Source organism: Schistocerca nitens, chromosome 1, assembly GCF_023898315.1.
Source record: "Schistocerca nitens isolate TAMUIC-IGC-003100 chromosome 1, iqSchNite1.1, whole genome shotgun sequence".
Lineage (NCBI taxonomy): Eukaryota > Metazoa > Arthropoda > Insecta > Orthoptera > Acrididae > Schistocerca > Schistocerca nitens.
The window spans coordinates 536,671,016-536,692,637 of NC_064614.1; the positions used below are offsets into that span (position 1 = coordinate 536,671,016).

Below are 21,622 nucleotides of genomic sequence, written 5' to 3' on the forward strand. Positions count from 1 at the left end.
AGAATCGGACGAACAAGCGTTTTGTAAGCTACTTCTTTCGTCGATGAGTCACATTTTCTTAGAATTCTTCCTATGAATCTCAACCTGGCGCCTGCTTTTCCCACTATTTGTTTTATGTGATCATTCCACTTCAGATCGCTCCGGATAGTAACTCCTAAGTATTTTACGGTCGTTACCGCTTCCAATGATTTACCACCTATGGCATAATCGTACTGGAATGGATTTCTGCCCCTATGTATGCGCATTATATTACATTTATCTACGTTTAGGGAAAGCTGCCAGCTGTCGCACCATTCATTAATCCTCTGCAGGTCTTCCTGGAGTACGTACGAGTCTTCTGATGTTGCTACTTTCTTGTAGACAACCGTGTCATCTGCAAATAGCCTCACGGAGCTACCGATGTTGTCAACTAAGTCATTTATGTATATTGTAAACAATAAAGGTCCTATCACGCTTCCTTGCGGTACTCCCGAAATTACCTCTACATCTGCAGATTTTGAACCGTTAAGAATGACATGTTGTGTTCTTTCTTCTAGGAAATCCTGAATCCAATCACAAACCTGGTCCGATATTCCGTAAGCTCGTATTTTTTTCACTAAACGTAAGTGCGGAACCGTATCAAATGCCTTCCTGAAGTCCAGGAATACGGCATCAATCTGCTCGCCAGTGTCTACGGCACTGTGAATTTCTTGGACAAATAGGGCGAGCTGAGTTTCACATGATCTCTGTTTGCGGAATCCATGTTGGTTATGATGAAGGAGATTTGTATTATCTAAGAACGTCATAATACGAGAACATAAAACATGTTCCATTATTCTACAACAGATTGACGTAAGCGAAATAGGCCTATAATTATTCGCATCTGATTTATGACCCTTCTTGAAAATGGGAACGACCTGCGCTTTCTTCCAGTCGCTAGGTACTTTACGTTCTTCCAGAGATCTACGATAAATTGCTGATAGAAAGGGTGCAAGTTCTTTAGCATAATCACTGTAGAATCTTACGGGTATCTCGTCTGGTCCGGATGCTTTTCCGCTACTAAGTGATAGCAGTTGTTTTTCAATTCCGATATCGTTTATTTCAATATTTTCCATTTTGGCGTCCGTGCGACGGCTGAAGTCAGGGACCGTGTTACGATTTTCCGCAGTGAAACAGTTTCGGAACACTGAATTCAGTATTTCTGCCTTTCTTCGGTCGTCCTCTGTTTCGGTGCCATCGTGGTCAACGAGTGACTGAATAGGGGATTTAGATCCGCTTACCGATTTTACATATGACCAAAACTTTTTAGGGTTCTTGTTTAGATTGTTTGCCAATGTTTTATGTTCGAATTCGTTGAATGCTTCTCTCATTGCTCTCTTTACGCTCTTTTTCGCTTCGTTCAGCTTTTCCTTATCAGCTATGATTCGACTACTCTTAAACCTATGATGAAGCTTTCTTTGTTTCCGTAGTACCTTTCGTACATGATTGTTATACCACGGTGGATCTTTCCCCTCGCTTTGGACCTTAGTCGGTACGAACTTATCTAAGGCGTACTGGACGATGTTTCCGAATTTTTTCCATTTTTGTTCCACATCCTCTTCCTCAGAAATGAACGTTTGATGGTGGTCACTCAGATATTCTGCGATTTGTGCCCTATCACTCTTGTTAAGCAAATATATTTTCCTTCCTTTCTTGGCATTTCTTATTACACTTGTAGTCATTGATGCAACCACTGACTTATGATCACTGATACCCTCTTCTACATTCACGGAGTCGAAAAGTTCCGGTCTATTTGTTACTATGAGGTCTAAAACGTTAGCTTCACGAGTTGGTTCTCTAACTATCTGCTCGAAGTAATTCTCGGACAAGGCAGTCAGGATAATGTCACAAGAGTCTCTGTCCCTGGCTCCAGTTCTGATTGTGTGACTGTCCCATTCTATACCTGGTAGATTGAAGTCTCCCCCTATTACAATAGTATGATCACGAAACTTCTTCACGACGTTCTGCAGGTTCTCTCTGAGGCGCTCAACTACTACGGTTGCTGATGCAGGTGGTCTATAGAAGCATCCGACTATCATATCTGACCCACCTTTGATACTTAACTTAACCCAGATTATTTCACATTCGCATTCGCTAATAACTTCACTGGATATTATTGAATTCTTTACTGCTATAAATACTCCTCCACCATTGGCGTTTATCCTATCCTTGCGGTATATATTCCATTCTGTGTCTAGGATTTCGTTACTGTTCACTTCCGGTTTTAACCAACTTTCCGTTCCTAATACTATATGCGCAATATTTCCTTCAATAAGCGATACTAATTCAGGAACCTTGCCCTGGATACTCCTGCAGTTTACCAATATTACGTTAACTTTTCCTGTTTTTGGTCTCTGAGGACGGACGTTCTTTATCAACGATGCTGATGTTCTCTCTGGTAAGCCGTCAGGTATTTTATCGTTTCGCCCAAGGGGGTGTCCCTCTAACCTAAAAAACCCCCGTGTGCACGCCACACGTACTCTGCTACCCTAGTAGCTGCTTCCGGTGTGTAGTGCACGCCTGACCTGTCTAGGGGGGCCCTACAGTTCTCCACCCAATAACGGAGGTCGATGAATTTGCAACCATTATAGTCGCAGAGTCGTCTGAGCCTCTGGTTTAGACCCTCCACACGGCTCCAAACCAGAGGACCGCGATCGACTCTGGGCACTATGCTGCAGATATTAAGCTCAGCTTGCACTCCGCGTGCGATGCTGGTTGTCTTCACCAAATCAGCCAGCCGCCGGAAGGAACCAAGGATGGCCTCAGAACCCAAGCGGCAGGCGTCATTCGTTCCGACATGTGCTACTATCTGCAGCCGGTCACACCCAGTGCGTTCAATAGCTGCCGGAAGGGCCTCCTCCACATTACGGACGAGACCCCCCGGCAAGCACACCGAGTGCACACTGGCATTCTTCCCCGACCTACCCGCTATTTTCCTGAGGGGCTTCATAACCCGCCTAACGTTGGAGCTCCCTATAACTAATAGGCCCGCCCTCTGTGACTGTCGGGACCTTGCCGGAGAATCGGCCACTGGCCCAACAGGCGAGGCATCCTGTGGTGGCTCGGAAACGATGTCATCACCACTAGGAAGCACCCCGTACCTGTTGGAAAGGGGTAAGGCAGCTGCCACGCGGCCAGATCCCACCTTCGCCTTTCGGCCAGGCACGCGCGAGCCCACCACTGTCCGCCATTCACCCTGGAGTGATGGCTGACCGGTAAGATGCTCACTGCCGGAAGACGCAGCGACATCAGGGGTTCCATGTGATTCCAAGGCCACCGAAGTAGGCATAGGTCTCACCACAGTTGCCCCAACGCCACTACGAGCCGACGCCTGCGCCTCGAGCTCGATGAGCCTAACAGACAAAGCATTCATTCGTGTCCACTCTGCATTCCGACGGACGTGGGCAATTCCAGCAGGACAATGCGACACTCTGCATGTCTAGAATTGCTACAGAGTGGGTCCAGGAACATTGTTCTGAGTTTAAACACTTGATCATTACTGAGGATATCTGGGATGCCTTGCAACGTGCCGATCACAAGAGGTCTCTATCCTCTCGTACTCTTACCGATTTATAGACAGCCCTGGAGGATTCATGTTGTCAGTTCCCTGCTGTATTAGTTCACGCATTAGTCAAGACCGTGCCGCCGGCCGGAGTGGCCGAGCGGTTCTAGGCGCTTCAGTCCGGAACCGCGGGACTGCTACGGTCGCAGGTTCGAATCCTGCCTCGGGTATGGATGTGTGTGATGTCCTTAGGTTGGTTAGGTTTAAGTAGTTCTAAGTTCTAGGGGACGGATGACCTCAGCAGTTAAGTCCCATAGTGCTCAGAGGCAAGACCGTGCCACGTTGTGCTGCGGCACTTCAACGTGCTCACGGGGGCCCTACACAATATTAGGCAGATGTACCAGTTTCTTTGGCCCTTCAGTGTATATTCGAGCATACTTTTCTTGCAGTTTTTCCACATTTTTGTCCATCCCACGTGCGCCCCTGCCAGTATGTGTGAAGAGGATTGCCCGGCGCGGTCCGGCGTGACGGGAGGCTGCAGAGAGGCCGTGCGTGCGTGGTCCAAGGCCGCCGCGTGAAGACGACGGACGGACGGGTTCGTGTGTGGGACGCGGCTGGCCGGCCGGCAATCAGGGCCGGCGAGGCTGCGGCCGGCGCGCCGGTGCAGTGGTCCGCCGCCACTGCTCGCCGCCACACGCCGCCACCGCCGCCGCCGCCTCCGCGTCTCCTGCCGCCCTCACAGGTAACGCAGCAGCGCGCGTGCGTGGCAACGCGGCGGCCGCACTGTCCGCACTTTCCTGTTTATCTATAACCGTGGCTTAACGTTGTTGCAGAATATTTACAAGCGACCGCCTCGAGAAAGCTTCCATCTGTTATGGGAATAGGACATTATAATATTTCTACGTGCGGTTTTAAAATAAGTTATCTATTATCTGGCCCATCTATATATTTAGATGTGTGTGTGTGTGTATGTGTGTGAACTCTTGATGACTGTGTGTACGTTCCACGTCTCCTCCTAAACCACTGAATCTGTCTCAACCAAACTTGTTACACATATCACTTGCTATCCGCAATTGATTACTGTGACAGTAAGACACTCCTAGCACCCCAATGGCTCACGGTTGGGCTGGAAAGGGGAGGCACAAAAGCATAAATCAGGAACGCCAGGCCAGCTACAACCAAATTTGATGTATTCACGACATCATTTATGCAACTGTCTAACTTTCTGTAGAAAAATGCTTTGGGGGTAATATTAGCCCAACCACCCTTATGTTCGATAACAATCGATATCAATATCAAATTCATAGTTTCCTGGGTGGCATGCCTCGTTTGTGGCAGTTCCGATTATGCTTCACTCCTAGTAGTAGGGAGGGGTCGGGGACCGGGTCCAGCGATAAAGTAGCGATGAAAAAACAGTTACACATCAGTATATATCTGCAACGCTTAAAGTAGTTTCTACCAAACTCGGCACGCACATTAGTTGCTATCGACACTAACAATAAATCTGTAAAACTGTTGTCTCTGTCTGTCTGAACACACTAGTCTCCAAAGCTGCTAGACGAAATTTCATGTGTTCTCGCAGGTAATTGCAGTATAATTTCGGACATCTTGAGGGTTTAGCTCATCAAAATCGGGTCACGGAAAAAAGATATTCATAAATGTTATAAAAATGTACGTATGTATGAATGTATGTTTGTATATTGATCATCTCCTCCGAAACCACTAGACCGATTTCACCCAAACTAGGTACACTAATCACTTACCGTCTGGAAAGAATCGTTGTAGGGGTAAGAACCACATACCCCTTCAACGAGTAAGATTGAGGATGAAAAAGAAGTGTGGAGCAATACGCGCCAACGCCCAGATTTTATTCATCCAGTATTTTGAGACCGAGAGCACTTAGTGACTTGCAGACAAACTTTACGCATAATTTTAAAACTTTACGAAACTTTCTCTCGCCGACAGTTCCCACATAATTATGGAGGCAAAAAAAGTTTATCTTTATTACATTTCCGCTGTTAATTTTTACATTAGCCATGACGTTTTAATTTATTGCGTCTTTACTACTACCTATATTCTCGACACATCTTGAAGATAGCGTTCACATTACCATTGAATATACCGGCAAAATTATATCACTTTACGATCATAGTTCAGGATATATTGTGTCATAAACACTGGGATGCGTGAGAACTCTCGCATCATGCAAGACGTTTAAATTTATTATTACTAACGCGCTGAACAGATTTCGATGAAATACGACAAGGGTTTAGCCTGAACCGTGAGGAAGAATGGCTCAAATCGTTCTCAGCACTATGGGTCTTAACTTCTGAGGTCATCAGTCCCCTAGAACTTAGAACTACTTAAACCTAACTAACCTAAGGACATCACACACATCCATGCCCGAGGCAGGATTCGAACCTGCGACCGTAGCGGTCGCGCGGTTCCAGACTGTAGCGCCTAGAACCGCTCGGCCACTTCGGCCGGCCCTGAGGAAGAACACAGGCTATTTTAGAAAGTGCGTAGTACAAGATAATTGTTGACTTGAAGTATATTACGTGAATCAGGGGAAGATGTTTACTCTTTGAAAAATCTATTCACGCTTTGACTAGCAACAAACTTTACACATCATTTCATTCCTTTATGAAAATTTGTCTCGCTTACAATTCCTACAAAATGGTGAAAGGAAAACAGCTTATCACTTACAAGATTTTCGCTGTAAAGCTTTCGCATGAGGAACGACTTTTTACTTCATAACTTATTGACTACTGACTGTAATCGCGACACATTTTGCAGACAGTGTTCACGTGTAGCACTGAATATACGTGCAAAATTATATCTTTGTACGGCACATAGTTCAGCAGATATGACGTTCGAAACACTGAGATGCGTGAAAAACGGGCGCATCAACCATGAATTTTGAGTTTATTACTTCTTTCAGACTTACTCTATTCGCAACACAATTAGGACATCGTATCTACAAATGCCACTGCATGTACTTACAAACGGCACACAGAGGGGGGTTAGGAGGAGATGGACATCGAAAAGATGGACAGAGTGGCAAAGAGGAGATGGACAGAGAGAGGGGCGAGTAGCAGACGGACTGAGAGAGAAGAAGGCGGACATGGACAGAGAACTGAGGGTGGATGAGGTGGACAGAGAAACGGAGGAAAAGGAGATATTCAAAGGTGGGGCAGAGGAGATGGGCAAGAAGAGGGGGAGCGATGCGACTGACTATAAGAATTGAAATAAATATGTAATCGGGCAATACCTGATTCTGTTCGACGCGCAAGTCGCCGAAGTGGCGTCAAATCGAAAGACTTGCACCAGGCGAGCGGTCTACCCGACGGGAGGCCCTCGTCACACGCCATTATTACCTGATTCTGTGCTGGTCTGGAATAAATAACTGTACTGTAAGACATCGCTAGCACGCCTATGGCTGAGGGTGGGGATGGAAAAGGATGTCGTAGAAACATAAAGCAGGACCGCCTGGAAAAATTCCAACCAAATGTATAAAAGCACGTTTAGAGTGGGACGCCACTGCAACCTCTAGCTGTGGGGACAGGATGAGAAGGGAAGAAGTGTAAAAATATTGGAAAACGATCTGTTGGTTCTTTTTTCCTGTATTTATTCGACTTCTTATACTTTAGCTGTATGAAGCGCCATCCGTCTCTTGTTATTCAGTACATTAACACGGTCACTAGAATGAGCACTGCAGCCAGCAAATAATTTTTGTCGACGTGTTTTGCAGTCAAAGATCATGACACACGCCTGAATACCGCTATTAAGTTTGACGCTGTGTCTGTAGTCGCTTAATGTAAAACAGCGGAAAATAGGATAGTTACCAACGCCAGTTCTTTCTCTCGAAACGACATTCAGAGCTTGTGTCAGCAGAGGTTTGATAATAACGGGATAAGAACTTTAACGGATGGGAATGGATGATAACTGCAAGAGGATGAAAGGACTTGCAATCTTATTTCTGGAACCTTCTTGGCGTTCCCATTTAGTGTTTACGAAATCCCAGAAGACGAAATCGCTTGGGGGTAGTGGTTCAAATGGTTCAAATGGTTCTGAGCACTATGGGACTCAACTGCTGAGGTCATAAGTCCCCTAGAACTTAGAACTACTTAAACCTAACTAACCTAAGGACAACACAAACATCCATGCCCGGGGGTGGTGGTATCTGAAGTAAGGTCACCATAGTGACAGGTCAAACTTTCATGGTCGGCTACCTCTCTCGGTGTGTTCCAAGCCCGGAATTTGACCTGGTGTTAACTGATGAAGTATAGAGGAATCATGACAATCTTATACCATCTCACTCATGAGGTCTCCATGACCCTGTCACGTCATTTCTCTTACTTTTCCCCCTCCAGACCTATCCTTTTTTGTACAAACGATAGCAGTTCTCTGTAACTTTCACAACGTGTACAAGAGCTCGCCCAATCCCCCCCCCCCTCCTAGCCCCCCCCCCCCCCCTCCGTCCTTTCCACACACAGAGGACTGGTAGGGAGAGAGATAAAGAGAGAATGGGGTGAAAGGAAGAAGGAGGAAGAGATAGAGGGAAAAAGAAGATGGGTGAGCACCGCGGAAGCAACGAGAAGCATTTATTAGTAAGAAGCTACATTACTTATTAAACATTTTCTTTATACACTCGATTGCGTTGCAATCCGCGGACACAGCCGCGCGGGGTTGCCGCGCGGCCAAGGGCGCCTTACCACGGTTCGCGCGACTCCCCCAGTCGGAGGTTCGAGTCCTCCATCGGGCATGGGCGTGTGTGTTGTCCTTAGCGTAAGTTAAGTTAGATTAAGTAGTGTGTGAGCTTAGGAACCGATGACCTCAGTAGTTTGGTCCCATAGGAACTTACTACCACCTCCACCACGCGGACACATCATACACGTAGGCCATTGTTTGTTGGATGGGACTGGACGCGCGGAATTCTAAAAAATGGTTCAAATGGCTCTGAGCACTATGGGACTCAACTGCTGAGGTCATTAGTCCCCTAGAACTTAGAACTAGTTAAACCTAACTAACCTAAGGACATCACAAACATCCATGCCCGAGGCAGGATTCGAACCTGCGACCGTAGCGGTCTTGCGGTTCCAGACTGCAGCGCCTTTAACCGCACGGCCACTTCGGCGCGGAATTCTCACAGGCTGCAGAACCGTCGCACGGCGGGACCACGCACAGGTTGTTTTTGTTCGCACGGTGAGAGGTGGGCCATTGGTTGAGGGACCTGACTTGCATTCCGGACTATGACCGTTCAAACCTCCCAGATCTAGGTTTCCCCAAATTGCTAAAGGCAAACAGTGAGATGGACACGGCCGATTTTCAATACCCTTTGCCAACTCGACGTTCAACTTCGTTTATAATAACTTCGTCATCGATGGAACGCGAAACACTAAGCTCCTTTATCTTACATTCCCACTGGTTTTCGCGTTATGTTTAGTTGCCACCTTGCACGAACAACATACAAATCATTTTCCTGACTTTCAGTATGTGACAAGAAGCGTATAGAAAACGGGTTAACTGTCGAGGAAGTGCGTAAATATACAGATAAGACCAAGAGAAAAATTGCGAATCCTTGGTAGTGGTGACAGCTGCCATTCTAAGAAAAAAATGGAACAGAATAATTGAAAAACAGAAATTCGGTACGTTCTTTCGCTGCTTTCTCGCATTACATGGAATCAATACAATATATTTAAATCATATCGTTGTTGTTGACGCCTTTAGACAAATGTTTTTGTTGTCCACTTCAGTCTGTAGACTGGTTTGATACAGCTCTCCAAGTTACTCTATCCCGTGCGGGCCTCTTCATCTCCGAATAACTACTGCAACCTACATCCTTCTTAATCTGCTTGCTATATTCATCCCTTGGTCTCCCTCCGCGGTTTTTACCCCCCAAACTGCCCTCCAGTACTAAATTAGTGGTTACTTTATGTGTCGGGATGTGTCCTTTCAACCAATCCCGTCCTTTAGTCCAGTTGGATTATTTTTCTTTTTGGTCCTTAAGTCGAGTCAGTAACTCCTGATTTGTTATATTTGTTATTTGATCTTCCCATATAATCTTTAGCACTCTTCTATAGCACCACCCTTCAAAAGCTTCTATCTTCTTCTTGTCTGAAGTGCCTGTCGTCCACGTTTCGCTTCCACGCAAGGCTACACTCCAGACAACTACCTCAGAAAAGGCATCCTAACATTTAAATTTATACTCGACTTTAACAAATTTGTCCTTTTCAGAAATGCTTTTCTTGCTGCTACCAGTCTGTTTTTATTTTTCTCTCTATTTTGGCCATTGTCAGTCGTTTTGCAGTCCAAACATCAAAACGCGTCGATTCTTTCCGGTCCACAATCTAATTCTGTCAGCATCAGCTGATTTCACAAAATCTTCACCTGTTTCTTGCAGCGTAAGATAGCAGTGTGAGCTTGACATTTCGACGATAGGTATCGCCGGCCCATAAAGCGCACAACAACAGTTGAACAGCGGCCTGGTCGGTTCTTTACGCAGGTGGAAAGCCGAGTCGGGCGACCACCGCTGCCCCACGCGGTGCACACTGCTTCCTCTTACGTCTTATTACTTCAAAGCCTCTTGTGAAGCTACGTCAAAGGCAAAACCCTTATCTCGATTATTATGATTCGTCGTCACTCCCATCTCGATTTCCTCCTCAATAATGCTACTTCAGAAAGCATTCGGTGAGCAGATGACAGAGGTCTTTCCCAAATCCTTTCTAGACTCCAGGTGTACGAAGTCCGAGGTTATCTTTCACTTTTCCCAGAAGGTTCCTAATTTTTGCAGACGGTAGGAGTATGAGCTCGGTACCTTCCTTAGGTAGGGCTCGGCAGGTTCTTGCAGAAGCTGCTCCCACGTCTGGGAGGAATATGATCTTCATTGCGTTCTGGTTCTTTGCTCTTATTGTTGCGCCTCTTTGCAAGAATCGGCTGAGATACGTATAAAGAAAGGGATCAAGCCCATATTTCAGCAGTAATAATAATAATAATAAATCTCGTGTGACTAGGGCCTCCCGTCGGGTAGATAGTTCGCCGGGTGCAAGTCTTTCAATGTGACGCCTTGCGCGTCGATGAAATGATAATGATTAGGACAACACAACACCCAGTCCTGAGCGGAGAAAATCTGTGACCCAACCGGGAACCGAACCCGGGCCCTTAGGATTGACGTTCTGTCGCGCTGACCATTCAGCTACCGGGGGCGGACATTTCAGTAGTTATAATTATATTTCCCTTCTTGAAATTATTCGATTTTGTGTACTGGCTTACCGAGTTTAATTAACTATGATAACGAAAATGAAATTTATGTTTAACTGCTTTGCCACACTCTAGTACATATTTTGGTTGTCAGTAAGACATAAAATTAATTAATTATGTAAAAATGATGTAAATGAATATTTCCACAAGTTCTGTTGCTCACTATCGTTAAACGAATAACTGGAGAGAAGGCGACGTTCTTTTCGATGAACACTATTGAGAAAGAAACTTCCTGGCAGATTAAAACTGTGTGCCCGACCGAGACTCGAACTCGGGACCTTTGCCTTTCTGGGCAAGTGCTCTACCAACTGAGCTACCGAAGTACGACTCACGCCCGGTACTCACAGCTTTACATCTGCCAGTACCTCGTCTCCTACCTTCCAAACTTTACAGAAGCTCTCCTGCGAACCTTGCAGAACTAGCACTCCTGAAAGAAAGGATATTGCGGAGACATGGCTTAGCCACAGCCTGGGGGATGTTTCCAGACTATTGAGAAAGTTTAGAGAATCAGCATTTGAGGCTGACTGCAGAACGATTCCACAACCGGCAACATACATTTCGCTTAAGGACAGTGAAGATAAGTGGGATGAGGGTTCGTACCGAGGGATGTAGAGAGTCGTTTTTCCCTTGCTAAGTTTGCGATTAGAACAGGAAAGGAAATGACCAGTATTGGTACAGGGTACCCTCCTCCGCAGAGCACGCAGTGGCTTGCGGAATGTAGATATAGATGTAGATGTAGGTGTAGATGTGAGTGTCGATGTAGATGTAGATGGTATCATTATTCTGGTTAGTCTAGCGAGATAGTAAAAAAATAAATATTTTGCTCTGCACAACTTTGGTGATACTATGTCCAGTCTCTGAAGCATCAGTGTTTAGTCAGCTTCGAAAATCATTACATTTGACGAAGTGAATCCAAACCTTGCAACCCATAGATTTCAACGAACAGCCAGAGGCCAATCAGATGTAAATTATATTAGCGTGTTTCGATCACTTCCCTTATGTTTTCAAAGAAATCAGTGACATCGGTCACCCACTAATTCTACGATTTCACGGAACTTATTATGTTCCGGGTCTGATATGCATAATAAAATTTCTGTAGCTTCCAATTATCTTACGATTACGTCTGATGTGAAACGAATCCTGCGTCATAACGCTTAGTATAAGAGGGGCGTTCAATAAGTAATGTAACTTTTTTTTGTGAAAGCAGGTTGTCTTTTTTCAGGATCGCAATACACCACATTATTCCTCACTCTTTTGGCAATAAAACCCTATTTTTCAACACAATCCCCTTTCAGTGCGACGGCATTACGCCGCCTTACTGTGAGAACCTGTATGCCCACATGGTACCACTCTACTGATCGACGTCGTAACCAAAGTCTTTCTGCACCAGTAACCCCATCATCCACGTACTGTTTTCCGAGAAGTGAATACTGCATTTGGCCAAACATATGGGAGTCGGAAGGTACGAGATCCGGGCTGAAGGGCGGATGAGTAAGATCAGTCCAATGAAGTTTTGTGAGTTCCTCTCGGTTGAGCAGACTTGTGAGAGGCCTTACGTTGTCATGGAAAAGGAGAAGTTCGTTTACATTTTTGTGGCGAGGAACATGCTATAGTCGGTTCTTTAGTATACTGAGGGTAGCGCAATACACTTCAGAGTTGATCATTGCACCATGAGGGAGGCAATCAAAGAGAATAACCCATTCGGAGTCCCAGAAGAACCTCATCATGACTTTCCCGCCTGAGGGTGGGGCTTTCAAGTTTTCCTTCGGAGAGGTGGTGTGCTGCCACCCCATGGATTGCCGTTTTGTTTCAGGCTCTAAGTGATGAAACTATGTTTCATCGCCTATCACAATGTTCGACAAATAATTGTCACGATCAGTCGTTGCTCTTTATGGCTTTCTGTTAGGCGGCGAGGAACCCAGCGATCACACACCTTTGAGCACCTCATCTGGTGGACGACAGTGTCAGCACTACCAACAGAGACGTCGAGTTGAGCAAGCGAGGTGTTTGTGAAACATCGATCACCTCGAATGAAAGTGTGCCAACGTTCCAACATTATAGGAGTCACAGCTATGTATGGCAGGCCAGCACGCTGTATATCGGACACGTTTTCGCGAGGTTGTTGCAATGATGACAGACACCTCGCCCAACGACTCACCGTGCTTTTAGTCACTGCTCAGTATCCGTAGACATTCTGCAAGCGCCTATGGATATCTGCGATGCTAAACAGAATGCCTAACAGAATGACAGCTCTCTGCTCGGAACCTTCCTCCGTTACACACGACACCCCCGGAACTTCATGAAACTATAGGGGCTGATGCGCGAATATTCCACAATGTTCCTCAACAAATTTCGCATTTTTTCAACAGAAACTGGCCAATAAAAAATGTGTTGCATTATTTTTTATTGAACACCTCTCGTGAATTTCTTCGAAAGCGGGAGCGTAGTGATATTAAGCTCACAGGTGATGCTTTTGAGTGACGCCCAACTAGTATGCCATTTACGTTGATATGGGTGGGTCGCAGGATTCCGGGTACCTTTTGTGATTTTTCCTGCTACATGCAGCCTCTCTCGTCTTCACTGAGTGTAGATCGACTGAGGCATGTGCACGTAATGCAAGATGCAGGGGGACGAATAAATTTGGAGGCATAACTTGCCAGAACAATTGTACTGTCAGTGAAAATGATGGCGTAGCTGAATGAGTAGTGGGACAGCCTGGCGTTTGTCCAGGTAAGTAGGGAAAATTGCGTGACTGAAGTACGGAAAACTGTCAAGTCAACCATCAACCGCGAACGGCCAATCTCGGCTATCGTGTGGAGTTGTAATACGGAGTGGACGTCTTGGCGCTCGAGTGAGAGTCCGGCGCGGCCCTGCGGTGTCTGGGTTGGTGTAATTTACCGCCATCCATCACGGGCGCGTCAGCGGGCCTTATGGAGAATGCCGTATTTACAGCTGCGATCCGAGCTGCCGATACCGCTCCGCGCCAGAACCCACGCCCTCGCCACAGAAACAGCTGTCTTCCTCGTATGCAGCAGTTAGGCAGCAGCGGGGGGAGATATTTGGGCCACTACAGGCGCTGCAGGTTCGTGCCGTACTCACCTAGTTCAGGGGTACACGGGAGCTAATGCAACGTCCCTTCTACAGATGAATACAGACAAGTATGTACCAGTGCCATAATCCTACTGTCCGAGAATGACTGCACTTTCCTTCCATCGAAGTCACAACATTTGGGCAAATGCATAAACAGTAGATGCCGCAGTATCTGATAGTATACAGGGCGAATCTCATTAACGTATAAAAATCCATGAAGTGACGTAGATGACGAAGAGACAAGTAATTTGAGTTACGACACATGGGGCCGCAGTTGTTGGAAAACACTCCAAAAGTTGATGGCGAATGTTGAACATGTGACGTCAACAGATGAAGTAGTTTGCCGCACGTGCATTGATTGCGCCTGTCGATACTACCCTCGCAAGAAGGGGACAGTGCTACACATCACTCCGATAGGCAATATGTTTTCGTTCTTGTGTTAACCGATGTGATATGGTAGTGCTCGCAAATAGCAACAAAGTAAAAATTATTTCATACGTTAGATCTGACCTGATAATTAAGATTGATTTCAGAACACAGCATGTCTGAGCACTGTGTTTCCTTCCCTCATTACATTTTTCGTCTTCAGTATTATGTACAAGGTCTCTGTTCCACGCATTCGACGATCCACAGTAGCGAACGAAGCGTTAGAAGTTAGAACACAGTGTGGAAAACGTTCTGCGTAAATACGTCTTGCTGCAAGCGCATTGGAATTGGCAGCACCGTAACATAGATGCATGTCTGCAAGCTCGTTAACTATAAACTTATTCATGGTAGTCTCGTATTGCCACAAGCACTAGCGTATCACATCGGATAATGCAATGCGGAGCGATGTATAGCACTGCCTCCTACCGGCAAGAGTAGACTCGACAAGCCGCCTCTACACGCGCAGCGTGGTGCGTCACCTCTTGACGTCACATGTTCAACATTTGTCATCAACTTTTGGGTATTTCCCAACAATTTCAGCCCCTTGTATCTTGTTGTTGTTGTTGTTGTGGTCTTCAGTCCTGAGACTGGTTTGATGCAGCTCTCCATGCTACTCTATCCTGTGCAAGCTTCTTCATCTCCCAGTACCTACTGCAACCTACATCCTTCTGAATCTGCTTAGTGTATTCATCTCTTGGTCTCCCTCCACGATTTTTACCCTCCACGCTGCCCTCCAATGCTAAATTTGTGATCCCTTGATGCCTCAAAACATGTCCTACCAACCGATCCCTTCTTCTAGTCAAGTTGTGCCACAAACTTCCCTTCTCCCCAATCCTATTCAATACCTCCTCATTAGTTACGTGACCTACCCACCTTATCTTCAGCATTCTTCTGTAGCACCACATTTCGAAAGCTTCTATTCTCTTCTTGTCCAAACTGGTTATCGTCCATGTTTTACTTCCATACATGGCTACACTCCATACAAATACTTTCAGAAACGACTTCCTGACACTTAAATCTATACTCGATGTTAACAAATTTCTCTTCTTCAGAAACGATTTCCTTGCCATTGCCAGTCTACATTTTATATCCTTGTATCTTATATTATATTATGTGTCTCAGCATAATCTACATAACAAGGGGTATTTAAACGTTAATAAGAACCAGCCCGTATATCAGAAAATTGCGCGTTAACGCTCCATAAATTGTTGTGGATTTTGATTTCTGAGCTTTTCCCATTGTCATTAGAAAAAAATACGGTCGCGTATGTCCAACCGCGTAGATGATTTCCTTTTTGTACAGAATATTTCAACAGCTGGTGTAGAGATTTTCAACCGCTACTTCGCCCGATGATCTGTACTCACTGTCTGAACTCGAACTAGGCAGAAAAATTTCGCCATCTGGGGTGACGATTTTATTTTTGTACAGTCTGATTTGTATTGTAACATGTCAACGACACGGAACCACAAGCAAACTGGAGTCGTATATGAGCAAGTAGGGGCAGACGGCCCAGCAAATAGACAATACCACTGCGGACATCTTCAAAAGGACTGTTCTAGGTGCTACTCCAGTATACTCCATCCAAGCTTAGTTGTCATGTACATTGGAGGTAATAGTGCAGTGGAGACGGTCGAAGGAATTTGACAAACGGTGAACTCAACATAATATGGAATTCTGTACCTATCACAGGGAGTGAACAATCTTCATTATGCAGAAATGTTTTTTGAGGGGAACATTTTCGGCAAATGTGTATGTTTCTTTCAATGTGGTAAAAGCTCGTGCCACGCAACTGCAACGAAAGTGATTATCAAAGAATTCGTTTCGCAAGACGAACAGTCTGAGTTGTCCAATCGGATGTATGGGCACGACTAAACCAAAGATTGCAGACCGCTACACTGAAGAGCAAAAGAAACTGGTACATCTGCCCAATATCGTGTAGGACCGCCGCGAGCACGCAGAAGTGCCGCAACAGGACGTGGCATGGGCTCGACTCATGTCTGAATTAGTGCTGGAGGGAACTGACACCATGAATCCTACACGGCTACCCATAAACCCGTAAGATTACAATGTGTGGAGATCTCTTCTGGACAGCACGTTGCAAGGCATCCCACATAAGCTCAATAGTGTTCAAGTGTGGGGAGTTTGGTTGCCAGCGGAAGTGTTTAAACTTAGAAGACTGCTCCTGGTGCCACTCTGTAGCAATTCTGGACGTGTGGGGTATCACATTGTCCTGCTGGAATTGGCTAAGTCCTTCGGAATGCACAGTGGACATGAATGAATGCAGGTGATCAGACACGATGCTTACGTACGTGTCACCTGTCAGAGTCGTATCTAGGCGTATCAGCGGTCCCATATCACTCCAACTACACACGCACCATACCAAGCCTCCACCAGCTTGAACAGTCCCCTGCTGACATGCATGGTCCATGGATTCATGCGGTTGTCTCCATACCTGTAGACGTCCATCCGCTCGATGCGATTTGAAACGAGACTCGTCCAACCAGGCAACATATACACTACTGGCCATTAAAATTGCTACACCAAGAAGAAACGCAGATGATAAACGAATATTCATCGGACAAATATATTATACTAGAACTGGCATGTGATTACATTTTCACCCAATTTGGGTGCATAAATCCTGAGAAATCAGTACCCAGAACAACCACCTCTGGCCGTAATAAAGGCCTTGATACGCCTGGGCATTGAGTCAAACAGAGCTTGGATGGCGTGTACAGGTAAAGCTGCGCATGCAGCTTCCACACGATACCACAGTTCATCAAGAGTAGTGACTGGCGTATTGTGACGAGCTAGTTTCTCGGCCACCATTGACCAGACGTTTTCAATTGGTGAGAGATCTGGAGAATGTGCTGGCCAGGGCAGCAGCCGAACATCTTCTGTATCCAGAAAGGCCCATACAGGAGCTGCAACATGCGGTCATGCATTATCCTGCTGAAATGTAGGGATCGACTGAAGGGAAGAGGCACGGGTCGTAACACATCTGAAATGTAACGTCCACTGTTCAAAGTGGCGTCAATGCGAACAAGAGGTGACCGAGACGTGTAACCAATGGCACCCCATACCATCACGCCGGATGATAAGCTAGTATGGCGATCACGAATACAGGCTTCCAATGTGCGTTCACCGCGATGTCGCCAAACACGGATGCGACTATCATGATGCTGTAAACAGAGCTTGGATTCATCCGAAAAAATGACGTTTTGCCATTCGTGCACCCAGGTTCATCGTTGGGTACACCATCGCAGGCGCTCCTGTCTGTGGTTCAGCGTCAAGGGTAACCGCAGCCATGGTTTTCGAACTGATAGTCCATGCTGCTGCAAACGCCGTCGAACTGTTCGTGCAGATGGTTGTTGTCTTGCAAACGTCCCCAACTGTTAACTCAGGGATCGCGACGTGGCTGCACGATCCGTTACAGCCATGCGGATAAGATGCCTGTCATCTCGACTGCTAGTGATACGAGGCCGTTGGGATCCAGCACGGCGTTCCGTATCACCCTCCTGAACCCACCGATTTCATATTCTGCTAACAGTCAGCGGATCTCGACCAACACGAGCAACAATGACGCGATACGATAAATCGCAATCGCGATAGGCTATAATCCGACCTTTATCAAAGTCGGAAACGTGATGGTACGCATTTCTCCTCCTTACACGAGGCATCACAACAACATTTCACCAGGCAACGCCGATCAACTGCTGTTTGTGTATGAGAAATCGGTTGGAAACTTTCCTCATGTCAGCACGTTGTAGGTGTCGCCACCGGTGCCAACCTTGTGTGAATGCTTTGGTGAGCTAATCATTTGCATATCACAGCATCTTCTTCCTGTCGGTTAAATTTCGCGTCTGTAGCACGTCATCTTCGTGGTGTAGCAATTTTAATGGCTATTAGTGTATCCAGTCATCAGCAGTCTAATGACGATGTCGGCGTGCTCAGGAGATGCGTAAAGCTTTGTGTCGTGCAGTATCAAGGGTACTCGAGTTGGCCTTCGGCTCCGAAAATCCATATCGATGATGTTTCGTCGAACGGTTCGCACGTTGACACTCTATGGTGGCCCAGCTTTGAAATCAGCAGAAATTTGCGGAAGTGTTGCACATCTGTCACGTTGAATGATTCTCTTCTGTCGTCGTTGGTCCCGTTCTTGCAGGATGTTTTTCCGGCCGCATCGATGTTGAAGATTTGATGTTTTACCCGATTCCTGATATTCCAGGTAAACTCTTGAAATGGTCGTACGGGAAAATCCCTTCTTCATCGCTACCTCAGAGATGCTGTGTGCCATCGCCCGTCCGCCTACTATAACACCTCGTTCACACTGCCTTATATCTTTATAACCTGCCATTGTAGCAGCAGTAACCGATCTAACAACTGCGCCAGGCACTTGTTGTCTTATATAGGCGATGCCGAATGCAGCACCGTATTCTGCATGTTTATATATCTCTGTATTTTAATACGCGTGCCTATACCAGTTTCTTTGGCGCTTCAGTGTAATGCATTAATACGTTAATTTATCTTTTACCTTTCACAAATGAAAAATGAAGCAGTATATATAACTTCTGTTCCAGTATTACCTCCCCCCCCCCCCCGCCCCCTGCCCCTCTTTAAGGGAAGACAGAAGAGGAAAGAACAAATACACCTTGGATAGAGTACTTCCAAAATGCACCACAATGCTTCTTTTCCTGTATTTTAACGTACGGTTTTGGTGCGTGTACTAACAAATGTTTACTACAATAACATCTTAGATATACCAAATACAGTATACAGCTAAAGACGATGATAAGCCTAGAGCAGTGCAGCAGCCACAGACGAAAGAGGAAATTGGAGTAAGAGCGCTCGAACCAAAACCAGTCCGCAGAACAAGTTCCAATTACGTTGTCAGAAGTAAACAGCTGAAGAGGAGTCCAAGAGAAAAGGAGTCCCTAGAAACGATACGATAGCTGTTTCAGTGCAAGGGCATAGACACAGTACTTGATTTACGCTTTTCTTTCTTTTTTTGTTCATTTCATTCCTCCCTTACGGGCCAGGCGGACTGGCAGCAGCCATATTACGCTCTTCACTCAGATGAAGTTAAAATACATACAATAGAGCTTTTTTTATAGTCAAAAGATTTTTTATGCAGACTCTTCGTCTCATACTAGGTAAATTCCAATATCGGTCTATCTGTACAGTCTACACCCTCTACAGCTTCGTCTAGTACCGTGGAAGTTATTCTCTGGCATATTAACCCACACCCTAACGTTCTACCCCTTCTCATTTGCAATGTTCTATACACATATGTTCCTTTCCTCGTCGACTGTGCTAAGAACTTCCACATTTCTTATCTTTTCACCTAATTTTTGACATCCTTCAAAAGTACCACATCCCATAGACTTCAGTTATCTCCTTTCCGGTTTCCCACGGTTCATGATTCACTTCCATACAATGCTGTGCTCCAAACGCAATTTCTCAGAAATTTCTTCCTAGAATTAATACCTATGTGTGATACCAGTAGTCTACTTTTAGTCCAGGAATCCCTCTTTGCCTACGCTAGCCTGCTTTTTACGATCTCTCTGCTTCGTCCGTCACTTGTTATTTTTCTTCCAAGGATGCACAATTCATTTGCTATGTCTGTTTCCTAAGGTCCACGTATGATGTTAAGTTTATCGTTAATCGTATTTCTGCTACTCCTCATTACATTGAGATGACAGAAGTCATGGAATGCTTGCTAATATCGTGTCGGACCATCTATTGCCGGTATACTGCAGCAACTCGACGTGTCATGGACTCAACAAGTCCTTGGAAGTCCGTTGCAGAAATGTTGAGCCATGTCATTTCTATAGCCGCCCATAATCGCGAAAGTGTTACCAACGTAGGATGTTGTGTGCGAACTGACCTCTCGACTTCGTCCCACAAATGTTCGATGAGATTCATGTTGGGCGACCTGATGGCCAAATCATTCGCTCGAATTGTCCGGAGTGTTCTTCAAACCAATCGCAAACAATTGTAGCCCTGTGACATGGCGCATTGTAATCCCACTTACAGTCGATGAAAGGTACAGTTGAACCACAGGACCCAGTCCACTCCACATAAACACAACCTACACCATTATTGAGCCACCACCAACTAGCACAGTACCTTGTTGATAACTTGGGTCCATGGCTTCGTGGGGTCTCCGCCTCACTCGAACCCTACTGTCAGCTCTTACCAAGTGAAATCGGGACTCATCCGACCAGGTCAAGGTTTTCCAGTCGTCTAAGGTCCAACGGACTCGGTCAGGATGCACCATGCGTCTAACTCCAACTACCATACCGCGTTCAAAGTCTGTTAATTCGCGTCTTGCAGCCAGAATAACATCGAAAACTTTTTCACATGAATCACCTGAGCACAAATAACAGCTCCGCCCATGTTCTGCACTTTTATACCTTGTGTGTGCGATATCATCGCCATCTGTATATTTGCATACCGCTATCACATGACTCTTGTCACCTCAGTGTACTTTCTTCATGTTACTCTCAATCCATTTCCTTTACTCATCAGACAGTTCACTCCATTGAACAGATACTGTAACGCTTCTTCACTTTTGTTGAGATCAGCAATGTCATCAGAGTATCTTATCACTGATATCCTTTCATACTAAATTTTTATCCCAATCCTGAAGCTTTCTTTTATTTCTGTTATTGCTTTTTCAATGCGTAGACTGAACAAGAGGGGCGAAAGACTGCATCCCCGTCTTACACCTTTTTTAATTCTAGCACTTCGTTCTTGGTCTTTCACTGTGATTGTTCCCTCTTGGTTTTTGTACATGCTGTGGATTCCTGAGAATTTTGAACATCTTGTACCATATTACACTGACGAATGCTTTTTCTAGATCGACAAATCCTATGAAGGTTTGTTTATTTGTCATATGTTTGCTTCCACTATCAAGCCCAATGTCAGGAATTTCTTACTGATGCCTTTAGCTTTCCTAGAGCCAAATTAAGCATCACGTAACAGATATTCAATTTTCTTTTTCGTTCTTCTATATAATATCTCGTTAGCAGTTTTGATGCATGCGCTGCTAAGTTGATTTTAAGATAGCTTTCGCCCTTGCCTGTCCTTGCTATCTTCGTTATTGTGTGAATGACAATTTTCTAATAGTCTGATAATATGTGTTCAGCCTCATAGATTCTTCAAACCAAAACGTGTAGTCGCTTGGTTACCACTTCCCCCAATCATCTGAGGAAGTCCGAAGAAAAGTTGTCTATGCCATTTGCATTGTTTGATTACAAGTCATGCAAAGCTCTGATAAACTCTGGTTGCAATAATGGATCAATCTGTGATTGGAGCGAATTG

The 21,622-nt window shown here is 45.5% G+C and overlaps 1 long non-coding RNA gene across 1 annotated transcript in view; it reads left to right on the plus strand.

Moving 5' to 3' along the window:
• Nucleotides 1-4,193: 4,193 nt before the first annotated feature.
• LOC126236306 (uncharacterized) overlaps nucleotides 4,194-21,622 on the plus strand; it is a 423,963-nt gene continuing 406,534 nt past the window's right edge. Inside the window, exon 1 of the long non-coding RNA XR_007544891.1 lies at nucleotides 4,194-4,262. This is a non-coding gene — a long non-coding RNA (uncharacterized LOC126236306). The remainder of the gene's footprint in view (nucleotides 4,263-21,622) is intronic.